Source organism: Podarcis tiliguerta (assembly GCF_965153285.1).
Source record: "Podarcis tiliguerta genome assembly, chromosome: 6".
NCBI lineage: Eukaryota > Metazoa > Chordata > Lepidosauria > Squamata > Lacertidae > Podarcis > Podarcis tiliguerta.
Genome location: NC_139539.1, coordinates 71399076 through 71413040, shown reverse-complemented (window position 1 = coordinate 71413040; position 13965 = coordinate 71399076). Strand labels below are relative to the sequence as shown.

General features: G+C 43.7%; 2 long non-coding RNA genes across 3 annotated transcripts; one reads left to right on the top strand and one right to left on the bottom strand.

The window, feature by feature from the left end:
* Positions 1-8807: 8807 nt before the first annotated feature.
* LOC310679642 lies at positions 8808-9180 on the bottom strand. The gene is made up of 2 exons (XR_014512433.1): positions 9111-9180; positions 8808-9015 (listed from the first exon to the last, which is right to left on the bottom strand). It is a non-coding gene; the product is annotated as an uncharacterized lncRNA (long non-coding RNA).
* A 123-nt stretch (positions 9181-9303) lies between these two features.
* Positions 9304-13925, top strand: LOC310679616. 2 transcript variants are annotated; one of them, XR_014512403.1, is made up of 3 exons: positions 9304-9509; positions 9938-10106; positions 12597-13925. It is a non-coding gene; the product is annotated as an uncharacterized lncRNA (long non-coding RNA). The 2 variants fall into 2 exon arrangements; XR_014512404.1 differs by having other exon boundaries at positions 9854-10106.
* The last annotated feature ends 40 nt before the right edge of the window (positions 13926-13965 follow it).

Here is a 13965-nt window from a genome sequence, read left to right as displayed (position 1 = left end):
GAGATGTTAAATGGACAATGATAAGTTGTGCTTATCTAATATATGCTTTATTTGAAAACTTCAATAAATATATATTAAAAAAAAAAAAAAAAAACAAATTAGCTGGCACACCATGTATTTAAAGCAGAAGCTTTCCAAAAATGGAGATCGGTTTTATTTAAGAGGAGTTGCTTTCCCCTGCTCACTAGGCATCCTCCTCTGAGATGCCAGGAAGCTCAGCACATTTAGCAATACTACCTGGTTTGTTTTTATGTGAATCGCAGCACATTTCTTCCCTTAGGCAAGTTTGTGGAAGGAGTGGCAGCAGCTTTGAGCAGCTCACCAGCAATTAAACAAAAGGAATGTTTATTCAGGCAAACATAAAAAGCGTCTACCCTCGGATCCTGTCTAAATGGTAAGCAAGAATCAGGATGCACGATCCCACCGACTCTCCCACTCAAAACCATTAAATTAATTCATCAGTGGAATGTCCCACTGAAAATCATGTGAGCTGGCCCAGGATTCATTTAAAACAAAACATTAGAGCCACGGTATTTATCAGTGTTTTAATGCACAAAGCAGACCTGTCTACTAGCCTGGCAGCATTCACTACAAGAATGTTGTGTCCAATTAGATAGTCAGTGAACAATGACCATGTATGAGACAGAAGTCTCTCATAAACAAAAGAATTCCTATGACGGCAGTAGTGTGCCATAACAACTCCATGTGGGGGTGAAACTAGACTGGGTTAAGTACTCAGAAACAGTGGGTATCTGCCAAAGGCCTTAACTTTTCCCTAGGAAGATTTTCGTTTGAAGACTTTCTTGTTCAAGGATTTCAGTGTCCTATGTATGTCATTGTGACAATTCAGGCTTAGACTTTGAATGAGCCTATTGGCAGCCCATACTCCCTTCATGGAAGGAACAAACAAACCAGGAAGTATTCCATTAAAATACCGTATTTTTTGCACCATAACACTCACTTTTTTCCTCCTAGAAAGTAAGGGGAAATGTCTGTGCGTGTTATGGAGCGAATGCCTACGGATGGCGGGGGAATTTGCTGCAGTCGTGAGTAGAGGATCCATGGTTCCCGTTCCTTCCCTCCTCCATGGCTCGCTTTGAAACAGCAAAGCGGGAGAAGAGCCACTGAGTGGGGAGGAGAGAGGGACAGAGAGGCTGCCGACAGGGTGAGCTCCCATTGCTTGGTCCCTGCTCCTGCCAACCTAGCAGTTCGAAAGCATGTCAAAGTGCAAGTAGATAAATAGGTACCACTCCGGCAGGAAGGTAAACGGCATTTCTGTGCGCTGCTCTGGTTCGCCAGAAGCGGCTTAGTCCTGCTGGCCACATGACCCGGAAACTGTACGCCGGCTCCCTCGGCCAATACAGCGAGATGAGGGCCACAAACCCAAAGTCGTCTGCGACTGGACCTAATGGTCAGGGGTCCCTTTACCTTTAAAGGGGATTTACCAGGAACAAGCAAGACTGGATTCTAACTGGATTCAGACTGGGTTCTAACGAATCCATCAACTAGCTTCCTGCAATGTACAAGGGAATGTGCTCTGCTACTAGCTCACTAGTGTGAGTGGAGAAGGATAATATTTAATCAATATATCCTCTCCTACTATCCACAACATTCCCACAGATACTTCCTCAGGCTGCCCACAACTGTGACCCATTCAGCTGCACTCTCCACATCCATGTCCAGGTACTGCAGGTTTGTTGTGTTTCCTCAGGGGTCCAAAGGATGGGAAGGGGGGGCCCTCCACTCACAGCTCTTTCTTCACCTTCTTTCCTCTCCTCCTCCTCCGGCTTCTTTAAGTCGAAAGGGTGGTTCCATTGGGGTTTTATGGCAAATCTCTTTTTTTTTTTAGTTATGCATTATGCTTTACCAGCTCTCGGTTCTATTGAAATTAGTCCCATTTTTATGCTGTCGAAATGGCTCGTGTTTTAATCGTATTATATAACCTGTCCTGGTATTGTATGGTGAAGGATGGGCTAAAAAACACCCTTAATTATTATTATTTTAAAAATACAATTCATCTGACCTGGGAAACGATGGCTAACAGCTTCAGGTTGCTAAGCCAGCTTCAAACTAGGCTGCAATTTCTTTCACCATCTAATTCCTACACCTTCCAGCTGAATGTGTAAAACAGGCCTCAAAGAGGGAGCTGATTCACAAGGGATCTGTTCCTTTTCTACACAGGTCACCAGGGAGCCAACTAGGCTCCCAGCATGGATATGCCTTAGGCTGGCTAAGAGCAGCTGGGATGGGGAGCTTTATCCAAACCCCCCTCCTCTAGTTTCTCCCAAAACAACAGATAATAAATCTGATCATGGATCACCAATTTCTTATCTAATTTGGCACTTAGACTGGGAAAGATAAAGGTCAAAACATCATTAACTATGAACTATACATGACAGCCTTGGTCAAACCAACTATTCTAAGCCTAAACTACCTAAACTGGAATCCTGTGTCCAATTCCAGGCAGCACAATTTAAAAAGGATGTTGACATGCTGGAGCATGTACAGAGAAGAGCAACCAAGATGATTCAGGGGTCTGGAAACCAAGTGTGGTGTAGTGGTTAAGAGCGGTAGATTCGTAATCTGGTGAACTGGGTTTGCGTCCCCGCTCCTCCACATGCAGCTGCTGAGTGACCTTGGGCCAGTCACACTTCTATGAAGTCTCTCAGCCCCACTCACCTCACAGAGTGTTTGTTGTTGGGGAGGAAGGGAAAGGGGATTGTTAGCCGCTTTGAGACTCCTTAAAGGGAGTGAAAGGCGGGATATCAAATCCAAACTCTTCTTCTTCTTCTTCTTCTTCTTCTTCTTCTTCTTCTTCTTCTTCTTCTGTTTGACAGTGGAATGGATTCACCTGGAAGGTGATGAACTCTCCTTCCTTGGAGGTTTTTAAGCAGAGGTTGGATGGCCATCTGTCATGGATGCTTTAGTTGAGAGTCCTGCATTGCAGAGGGTTGGTCTAGAGGACTCTTGGGATCCCTTCGAACTCTACCATTCTATGATTCTGCTTCATGGAGTCACTGTGAAGATATCGTGTGATAACCCCAGGATTGCCGCCCCACTCCAAACACAGTAAAGGGAGAATAAAATGTGAATGTCATAAGTAAATGACAGCAAGGAAGTACACTTGAAAGGATGTTCATTTCATAGATTAAAGAGGTGTGCGGTATCAGATCACTTTTCACTTTTCTTTTTTTTTACTGTGAGCTATTAATGAGCCACCTTTTAACCTTCTTTTGATAACCTACTTATCCAGCTCTTCTAGTGCCTCATAATATAGTGCATTTTACAGCTAATCAATATTTTCCATTGCTCTTCTTTGAAACCTTTGCCATTTCCCCCCAATATCTTTCCAGGAACATGTTCACATAACAGAAGACATGGGGCTAGAATAATCACTTCCCAGTATCTTAACAGGGCTTAGGGTAGCTATATTTTGCTAGACAACTACCCAACCTTGTATCTATGCCTTGTATCTATGCCAAATAACAATTTGTGCATCCCTTGAACTAGAATCTAGTCACTGCATGCTGCAATAAATCTGTTAGCCTTAGAGGAGCCTACAGTGGTACCTCGGGTTAAGAACTTAATTCGTTCTGGAGGTCCATTCTTAACCTGAAACTGTTCTTAACCTGAAGCACCACTTTAGCTAATGGGGCCTCCTGCTGCCGCCGTGCCACTGCTGCGCAATTTCTGTGCTCATCCTGAAGCAAAGTTCTTAACCCGAGGTACTATTTCTAGATTAGTAGAGTCTGTAACCTGAAGCATCTGTAACCTGAAGCATCTGTAACTCGAGGTACCACTGTACAGCATTCTTCCTTGTTTACATTAGTTTACATTAGTTAACAGTCATTTACAACTTCATAACTTTTAGCATCCCATTCATCTATGCCAGGGGTGGCAAACCACCTTCGTGGGGGAACCCACGAAGGGTTCTATGCATAGACACCTTTTCATCTTCCATTTAGGCAAGCAAGAGGCATTATCACACTTCCATGAGGAATAGGCTGCTGGCTTCCCTATCCCAGACCCTCCAAGTGCCCCTATTTTCCAGGGACGTTCCTGATTTCGATAAGCCATCCAGTTTCTGATTCGATCTCTGAATGTCCCACTTTTCCTTGGGATGTTCCTATTTTCATTGGAGAAATGTTGAAGAGTATGGAGACCCCCCAAGCCGTCTGAAGGCAATCCTGTATCAGGAAGGTTTTTTTAAAAAAAATGTTGAATTAAGTTATTATATATGTCGGAAGCTGCCTAGAGTGGCTGGGACAACCCAGTAAGATGTGTGGGGTATAAATAGTCAAATTATCTTTATGGAATGTGACGTCCCTATTTTCATTGGAGAAATATTGGAGGGTATTCTATCCCTTCCCCTTTGTGCTTATGCACTGGCATGGCAGCAATGCTGAAATCGGCTGCTCAGCACCACTGCAGGGAAGTGGGGTTGCAATTCACTGATAAGTGCAGAGCGGGGAGCATCTACGACAGCTTGCCCAGGCCCTGCCCCCAAATCTGGATGGGAAATCCAAGATGGACAAAATAACTGTAATAGAGAAACTTTGTGTAATAGATAAGGCTATAACGCAGTAGAGGACGTTTGAGCAAAAACACTGCAGAAGTGAGGGTGGGAAGTCAATTTATGAAACAATGTAACCATTTGACATGAAGATTATTGTGAAAATGTTTGGGAAAGATTATACTACCCCCCCCCAAAAAAAAAAACCAACACCCCAGAAATCCAAGTTGGGAGTCCGTGTAAGACTTGCCCAATCAAAACCACACACACAAATACAAACAGGAGTAGTTCCAATGACATATTAGTGGAGGCAACGACAAATATGAACTCTTGGTTTGAGGAAATTCCTCGTTTTCCCCCCTCTGTGTCAGGCAGCCAAGAATCCAACCCCACGGTAGGTTGCCAGGAATGAATAAGACAAGGAAGTTCTTACCAGTTGCTTTTTATTCAATGTTCACAGAGAGAGACTTAGAAATTCAGCCTCTTGGAATAAGGACGTTGCTACAAGTGAGTCTCCACCCCCTCCCTCTCTCCCATTATGTGTCATCACTATGGTGCTGAGCAGTGCCCTTTGCCTCCAAGCTCTCTGCTCTTCTACTTTCAATGCCTGCCAGGTTCTGGGAGAGGGGGGTCTGGAATGCTTTCTAAGACACTGTGTCCATCAGCTGTCCTTCCCTCTGGTGCTTCTTCCTCCTCCTCCTTTCCCATTATTTCCCAGCTTTCCCCCTCATCTGCCTCTGAGCTGTGATCTCCCTCAAACCCCTGTTGTAATTCTGAACTGTCTTCTTCTTCTCTGGAAGGGTCAGGCTGGGGAGGCGGTCTCCACCATTCCTCCTCTGCCCAGTCCCTGACACTCTGTTGCCACAGGACTTAGCTTTACATTTATCTCTCTGTTTATACTGTTTTTACCTGTTCCAAATCACAGGTGTGCCCACCCCCAAAGTGCCAGAGAAAAGCAGTTTGTGGGATGTGTGCTTTGGGGTTTGTTTGTTTTTCTCCAAGTGCAAATGAATGAGTTAAGCATCTCCTCACCATACTCCCCTCAAAGCCACAGCTTCCTGAATCTGCATATAACATCTAGTTATACTCACTGGTATTTTCAGTAGTTCCTTTGTGGTTGTATTGTTGGTATATATGTTGTTGTTTAGTCGTTTAGTCATGTCCGACTCTTCGTGACCCCATGGACCAGAGCACACCAGGCACTCCTGTCTTCCACTGCCTCCTGCAGTTTAGTCAAACTCATGCTGGTAGCTTCAAGAACACTATCCAACCATCTCGTCCTCTGTCGTCCCCTTCTCCTTGTGCCCTCCATCTTTCCCAACTTCAGGGTCTTTTCCAGGAAGTCTTCTCTTCTCATGAGGTAGCCAAAGTACTGGAGCCTCAGTTTCAGGATCCAGTGGCATAGCGTGGGTTGTCAGCACCCGGGGCAAGGCAAGTAATTTGCGCCCCCGCCCCCCCGCTGCACTGTCCCTCCCCCACATAGTCCCTTGCTCTCTCTCCACACCGCACCGCACACCTGGCACCCTTCCCTCCACAGTGGGCGGCGACCGGCGGCTCGGATCGGATTCGCACAGCCAGCACTGCAGTGAGAGAGAGTGAGTGAGCCAGGTAGGGGCAGAGAGCTGCGAGTGCGAGCGCGCCCCCCCCCCCAGATGTTGCGGCCGGTGCGGCCGGCCCCCCCCTGCACCCCCCACGCTACGCCACTGTCAGGATCTGTCCTTCCAGTGAGCACTCAGGGCTGATTTCCTTAAGAATGGATAGGTTTGATCTTCTTGCAGTCCACGGGACTCTCAAGAGTCTCCTCCAGCACCAGAATTCAAAAGCATCAATTCTTCGGCGATCAGCCTTCTTTATGGGTTGGTATATATATGTCTCCTTTAAAAACAACAACAACAACTGAGCAACTGCTGCTGCTTTGCATTGCCCTTATGTGTTGCTTAACTATGTTTCAACCCAGCTCAGCAGCCTTGGAGAAAATAAAATAAAACAAACAGAACTTGGGGGTGAGAAGACGCATGTTTCTGCGCAAACAGCTCATGCTTGCACTCAGAACACCCTCCTTGTCCTTTGCTGCCTAACCTTGCCCTTTCCCTTTTGCAGTGGTCGAAGGGCACGTGCTGATCATCTTAATTGCGCTCTGGAATTCACTGTAGCTGACATAACAGGGTCCTGTGGCACATTAAAGACTAGCAAATCTATCACAGCGTGAGCTTCCATTGGCGAGAGCCAACTACATCTGTGAATGTACTGCCGATGCTCTGTCCCTGCTCCTGCCAACCTAGAAGTTCAAAAGCATACCAGCATGAGTAGATAAACAGGCACCACTGCGGCAGGAAGGTAAACGGCATTTCCGTTCGCTCTGGCACTCGTCACTGTGTCCCGTTGCGCCAGAAGCGGTCTAGTCATGATGGCCACATGACCTGGAAAGCTGTCTGTGGACAAACGCCAGCTCCCTTGGCCAGATAGCGAAGATGAGCCCCGCACAGCATAGTCAGGTTTGACTGGACTTAACCATCCGGGGGTCCTTTACCTTTATCTCAAGGGCAAATTAGGCTACACTAAATGCACTGCTGCTATTGGAAAGAGCAGTCATGTGTCTGGCTCCCTGCTCTCCTTGCTAGTATTGCCTGACAAGGAAACATGGAGTGTCATGACACAGGGAAGTTGGAAACAGTGATATGGCTACATTTAGTTCCTTCAAAAACTGTGGTTTCATAATCACTGCATCATGGTGACAGACCTGATGGCGAGTCAGAGTATCAACTTGGGATTTCACTTTTTATGCCCAATTTAAGTTTTAGTGGGAACATACTCTTTTCTTTCATGCAATGAGAACCTTGCAATCAAAAGTTGTCTTGGTGCCTCCACCAGTTCTCAGACACATTTATTTCAAAATGTGCATAGTGCAATTCAGCAACTTGTGAAAAATGAACTCGGCTTCAGATCAGCACAATGAAGGCAAGCTTTGAGCTTTGCCAACAGATAAAACAAAGACAGATGGCCCGGCTGGCTGGCTGCCTGGCTGACGGATGGACGGACTGTGTTTCCAACATGGTTTAAATTCTCCAAAGTAAGAACTCTGCCATACTCCCAGCAGTCTCAGACAACACTTCAGGAAGGGGAATCAAACACCTGCCTTTATGTGAAGGTCAGAGATGGAAGCAGTTCAACTACTTGCAAAATCAAGGTGTGTTCAAGGTGTGGGCAAGGAGGAAGCCAGCTGATGTTTCCTTAAGCAACTACTGCACACCTCCATAAAAGGGTTTGCAAACACTAGACTTCATTAATACATTGTTTAGGCCCTGCCTGTTGTATAAACTTGCCTTATCCCTGGTACAATTACACCACTCAGGGCAGCTGACAACGATTAAAACCAACAATAAATAAAATTCCAATAAATAAAATTCCTTATGAGGACTCTGTGCCCTATCCTTTGTGTTGGAGAAAGGAAGGAAGGAAGGAAGGAAGGAAGGAAGGAAGGAAGGAAGGAAGGAAGGCTGTATGTATAATATGAAACACAGCATAGGAAAAAGACCACATGTTAGGTAAGTTAAAAAGTGGTTTACTTACAAACTTTTGAAAAGTCAGTTTCCTGTGCTTCAGAAAAGCTGTGTAGGTGGTAAAACTTGGCTTAGGTACAAAGAGCTAAGCATTCCTAGAATGCAAGAGTGGCTTGTGAGAGCCATATGGTTGACCTTGAGCAACTGGCTCAAACCTCTTCGCACACTGAGCTTCTCAGGTAGACTGAAGGAGAGGAAAGGCCTGATTACCACATCCTCCCAAGGTGAGGGGAAGTGAATATAGCTAAGCCTGGCAGGACAGCTTATTCTGTGGTATTAACTCCTTCATGCATTAATTTGACTTAAGCATGTTGGTTATATAAGGCTGTTGATCGCACACTTTGGATCTGAGTTCCACCATTATGGGACTGTTATCATTCACTATCTTTGAATCACCTTTCTGACTTCAGAACCTATACCTCTTCTTTCCCCTTTCTGTCTCTTCACCCCCAGTTCCTTCACACATTTCATTATTGACCCAGTTTTGGTAATATGCCCCATAAATAGTGTTTAAAATAAATAATAAACTGAATCTGCATACTTCCTTTCTCTTTTTCAGTACAGTAAAATCAGCATGGCACTCAGTATTGTTCGGCGATTCTAAGAAACCAAAAAGTCAATGCAGTTTTGAAAGGTTCAGTTTGTCACCTGGATTCAAAATATCATCCAAGACAAAAAGTGTTTTACCCACCCGTTGGGTCAATCCATTCTGTTTAACTGAGATTTTAGTCTGCTGGGATTAGATGGCATTTTTATTCTCGCTTCTTTTTTGCATGTGCTTTTTAGAGAGATGGTCAAGCGCGTGGTTCTCAACCGCTGTAATCTATTTCAATGTTCATTGCAGGGTACAAAAGGAAATGTACATAAACAAACATTTTGAACCGTCTTCTTTCTGCTGTGCTGCGCAACATCCCACTCTGTGCTCAGACTTCTGCGAATATGCTAGAAGAAAACACGAGGAACAAAAAAAGAAGCCCATCTGGTCTTGCTGATATAGGAAAAGAACATCCTCAACGGCAACACTTTTTTGCTCTTACCAAAGCAGAATATTTTTACTACGTTGCTAGTCGTTTTGCATAATTTACAGTGGCTTTGCTCCTGAGGAATTCTAGCGCTCAGTGTTCCTAATCAATGTAGGACACTGTACACTCAGCAGAATCTTTGGCATTCTGACTTCACAGTGCTACTCAAATTCTAGAATTTGTTTAAGAGAGCATTTTCCCACAAGGACAATGGGTACATACTGTAGAAGTCAGCTTTTATCCAAGTAACAACATATCTTAATGAAAATCAGTCACACCGGCTGTTTAATTTTTTTTATTTTTTTAAAAATACTTTATGCAGTGAAACACCACCACAACCCTGGCATTTTGATCCTATACTGTACACATTTACTCAGAATTAAACCCCTCTCTGTTCAACGGGCTTACTTCAAGGTAAGATTGCAGAGGATTGCATAGAACTGTAGAGTTGCAAGGGACCACACAAGTCACCTAGTCCAACCCCCTGCAAATCAGGAATCTTTTGCCCAATGAGGGTCTTGAACCCAGAACCCTGAGATTAAGAATCTTGTGCACTACTGACTGAGCTACCAAGTGTACCTTGCCCTCCAGTCCTATGCATGTTTATTAAGGAGTAAGTCACATCCAGTTTACTCACAAATAAATGGGCATCAGATTACAATCTATTCTCTGGGCACATTAACCCAAAGATACTGAATTTATGGGGATGTTATACTTGCCTCTCTAAGCAAATGTGCACCATCTGTTCTTGTCCCAAGCAATGATCCCAACTTGTCCAAGGAGGGGCGTATGCTAGGGGCCGAGTCAATGGACACCAGCACTAATCCTGTTCCGAAATGTAGGAGCAAAGTCAGTGCCTAATTCAGCAGCATCAGGCAAAACAGAGATCGACCTTCCAGAGAGAAAGAAGCTAAGCTTAGACTTGAATATTACTTTGACAACTAACAAATCCAGAATGAGCCTTAAACAGGACTGCAGCTTCCTTTGAGCAGCGGGTCCCACTCTTGATGGGTAAGTGGCTGGTGGGGGTGGGGCACTGAGGTTGTGTTATGGCAGGAGTAGGGAACCTTCATAGAACCATAGAACCATAGAGTTGGAAGGGACTGAGAGGAACATCTAGTCCAACTCTCCCTGCAATGCTGAACTTAAACTCCCTTCATCCTTTGACACTGGCCATTCTTGCCAGGTCGATAGGAGTTGTAATTCAGCAACTTCTGGAAGGCCAAAATGTTCCACACTCCCGTATTATGGCGTCCAAGTGGGATTCTCAAGGAATTGTGACCTCTTGGGTTCCTGCGGCGCTGGAACGCTCAAGGAAGCAGGGGTGGCAAAGCGTGATTCAGAGGGGTACATCTCCCCCTAGTCCATGCCCTCTACCCCTTGATGATGGGGTCAGAGTCATTGCTTTCTTGAATACCTCTTCCTCCCCAGAAAATAGACAACAATTTTATTTTGCCATTTAATCAAGACATATATTTCACTGTTGTGGTGCTCTGTATGTTAGTGGGAGATATGGGTGGTACTGTACTGCTTCTCAACCTTTTATTTATTGCCCCTCCACAGTTGCATTCAATGGGCTGCTGCTGATGCTCCCTCCTTGCCTGCGTTGTTTGCGTGCACGCAGAGCCAATAGGGTTATCATCTGCTCTTGCAACCTTCCTCCATCCACCTTGCTTATGGGTTCTCTTGCCCCCTTCCTTCCTTCCTTCCTTCCTTCCTTCCTTCCTTCCCTCCCTCCTGTCTTCACTCATTTTCACAAACCTATTCTCATTTCTAGAGTTCGTGTGAGGTTTCTGCCCCAGCCAAACTGACAACTCTCCATTCACGGTGAACTTTCTGACAGTATAGTCCCTGTGTAGTTGAAATGTTGATGAACGTTCCATTCCATCACATCAGCTCAATCACTTGGCATGATAGACTGAAGCGGCAGTACTAAAAACCACTAATCCATTCTGCAGGTGGAAGCGTTATTCCACTGGTGTAGCTTCATCTCTGCCAACAAAGCTGCACTTCTGCTGCTTCCTAAGGTCGCTCAGTGAATCTCCACTACAGAATTGCATCCTTAATCCCAGATAAGTGTGCATAGGACCGCTGCCTTAAATTTACCAGAGCGCACCATTCTCCTTTGACACAGAAGTAACATTTTACAAATGAGGTGTGAAACCACTGCTAATTCACTTGCGGTTACATAAAGCCTGTCATGAACTGCCTGCTCAATTGTATTTACTGGTGATGTAAGAGGCTTGTGCTGTGACACATATGAGGATAGAAGTGTAATTTTATTCACCCATCAGTAAACCTCTTGTTGTTTTTCTCTGTCGTGCATTGTGACTAATCATCCTAATGTCTATTATTAATGGAGAATTGCTGGAGTGAAAGCAAAGCCCACATCTGCTTTGAAAAGAATGCAGCTATTTAGGATTTGCATCAGAGTCACTTTGAAAGCATGGATGACAGATGCCCAGCAGTGTTGCCCCATGAATTCAAATAAAGGCAAATCAGAGACCAACAGAGAACCACGGAAGCCACTTAATAGTGGAGTATTAGGGTTTTACTAGTTTGTTTCATTGTATTTTCTAAAAATATATATTCTGCGTTTCAGGACAAGTATCCCCAACAAACTGGCATACAAAGCCAGTTTTAAAGACTTTAAAAGCAACAATTTTAAATCAACAGTAAGATCATGCCCCTTTATAAGAAGCAGTAAAAACATCAGTAAGATGCAGCTAAGGGATCCCCGTGTTTTTTTAGTGTACACTGTTAACTGAGAAGATACCAGTTGATGATGTGTGCCTTGCAACCTTTTTTGGGTAAAACCTGGGCTGGAACTGCTCCAGACTTTGGTGAAACGGAACACTGGTTGAATTCTCTTAACATTACAGTGATGATTATAGAATCATCAGGTCGGATGGGACCCCCAAAGGTCATTGGTCCAACCCTCCACAATGTAAGAATCTAAATTTGCTATCTGTTGGTGCTAGAGCCGCTTGCTTCTGGATTTTTCCCCTTGGCGTTTTGGTAAAAGAATTAGCAGTGATTTTGTGTATTATGTGGCTGACCAGCAATGACTAGAAGTCCTACTCAGAGCAACCCCCATGGAAATGGATGACCTAAGTTTGTCATGTTAATTAATTTCAACGGAGCTACTCTGAGTAGGATTAGCATTGGCAACAAACCAATAAGTTTATATTTCAGACTGAAGTTACTGCCGCAGAATCATTTTATTAAATAAGAACAGAGCATACTCATTGGGAGGCAGAAATACTCATTGCATGGTCATAACATTTATTTCTACGGCTCATAATTCTGAATCCCATAACCCCCTGCTCGATTTAAACCCCTTAGGCTGTTATCATGCTTTGATTGGATAGAATATTACCTGACATTTTATTTCTAAGTCAATTGGCAAGAGTCTTGTATTGTGTTTTTTAAACTATTGAAACAAAACAGCCCACCAGAAGATCTGTAGACCTAATTTAAAACTCCTACTCTCTTCCACAGGCTCATTGCGTGGTATTACCCGAAAGTATAATATGAAACACAATTATACATCTGGAAGTGAAAAGCAGAAATAGAATAGAGAAAGATAAGAGCATGAAGAAGAACAGATACGTTCATTGCCTTTTTGAAAACTTGCTCTTCAGGGTCATGATGCATCAGAGACAATGGAAGAATCAAGCTGTAGCAGCAGCAGGTATTGCAGATGTAAAAACAAGTGAAACACTGGACCTCAATTTCCCACAAAAGATATGACAGATTCAGTCACTTTTGAAGGTAAAGATGGTGTGGAAAATGCAACTAAGTGATGAAAAATGTACTCCAGTCAAAACAGAAGACAGCATATATTTTAGAGAGGTTCCGTACATTAGCGACATCGCTTTGTAGCCTAATTCTCTTTCATCAGATATGAATGCAACTGATAAAAGATCATTCAACACCCTTAAATGAGTCAAAAATTACTTACATTCTGCTATATCTCAAGAGCATTTAATGAGTTTAGCAATTTTAGCAATTGAAAGTTCTGCATAGCAAGATGTAAAATATGACAAGTTAATTGACAATTTTGTGCAAAGGAAGTGTAGAAGAAAACATGTATAAATTTTATATCTATAAATATTTTATGTAAATCATTGACTTTTCATCCATGTTGTTCCTTTAAATAAAGTTCATTTTCAAGTGAATAGAAGTGTTTTCTTTTCTCTCTCTATACATATATCATTAATTTGAAAGAAAAAATACTGTTTAATAGCAACATGTTATTAACTCCATCATATTTTCAGCTCCCTAAAAGGGCTGTGCACAGGACCCGATGGATCATAAACCCACCACTGCTGCTGAAGGACTTTTTCCATTATAATTTAATATTAAATCTAAATACTCTGGTGAAATTGGTTTGCGTGACATGGGTGTCCAGTCTACAACACACACCGCTTGTTTGCACTGCACTCCTAGAAATAATCAGACTCATGTACCTGGCTGTGGCCCGTTGGCAAAGTATGAGCAATAAGAACAGAAGAACAATAAGAGCATGGATCAGAACCAAAGGCCCATTCAGTCCAGCATGCAGCTCCACAGTGGTCAACTAGAGACCTGTGAGAAACCCACAAACCAAACATGAGGGCAATAACCCTCTCTTCCTCCTGTTTCCCAGCAACTGCTTCCCAGCATATTCCGTCTGATCCTTGATGCCATAAATGGCCATTGTGACTAGTAGTCCTCTGTAGCCTTATCCTCCAGGAATTTCTCTAATCCCCTTCTAAAACTATCCAAGCTGGCAGCCTTCGAGACATCTTGCGGTAGCAAATCCCATACTTTAACTATGTGCTGAGATGGGCTGAATGGTGAGGGTAGAGATGCTCCTTCAGGTATA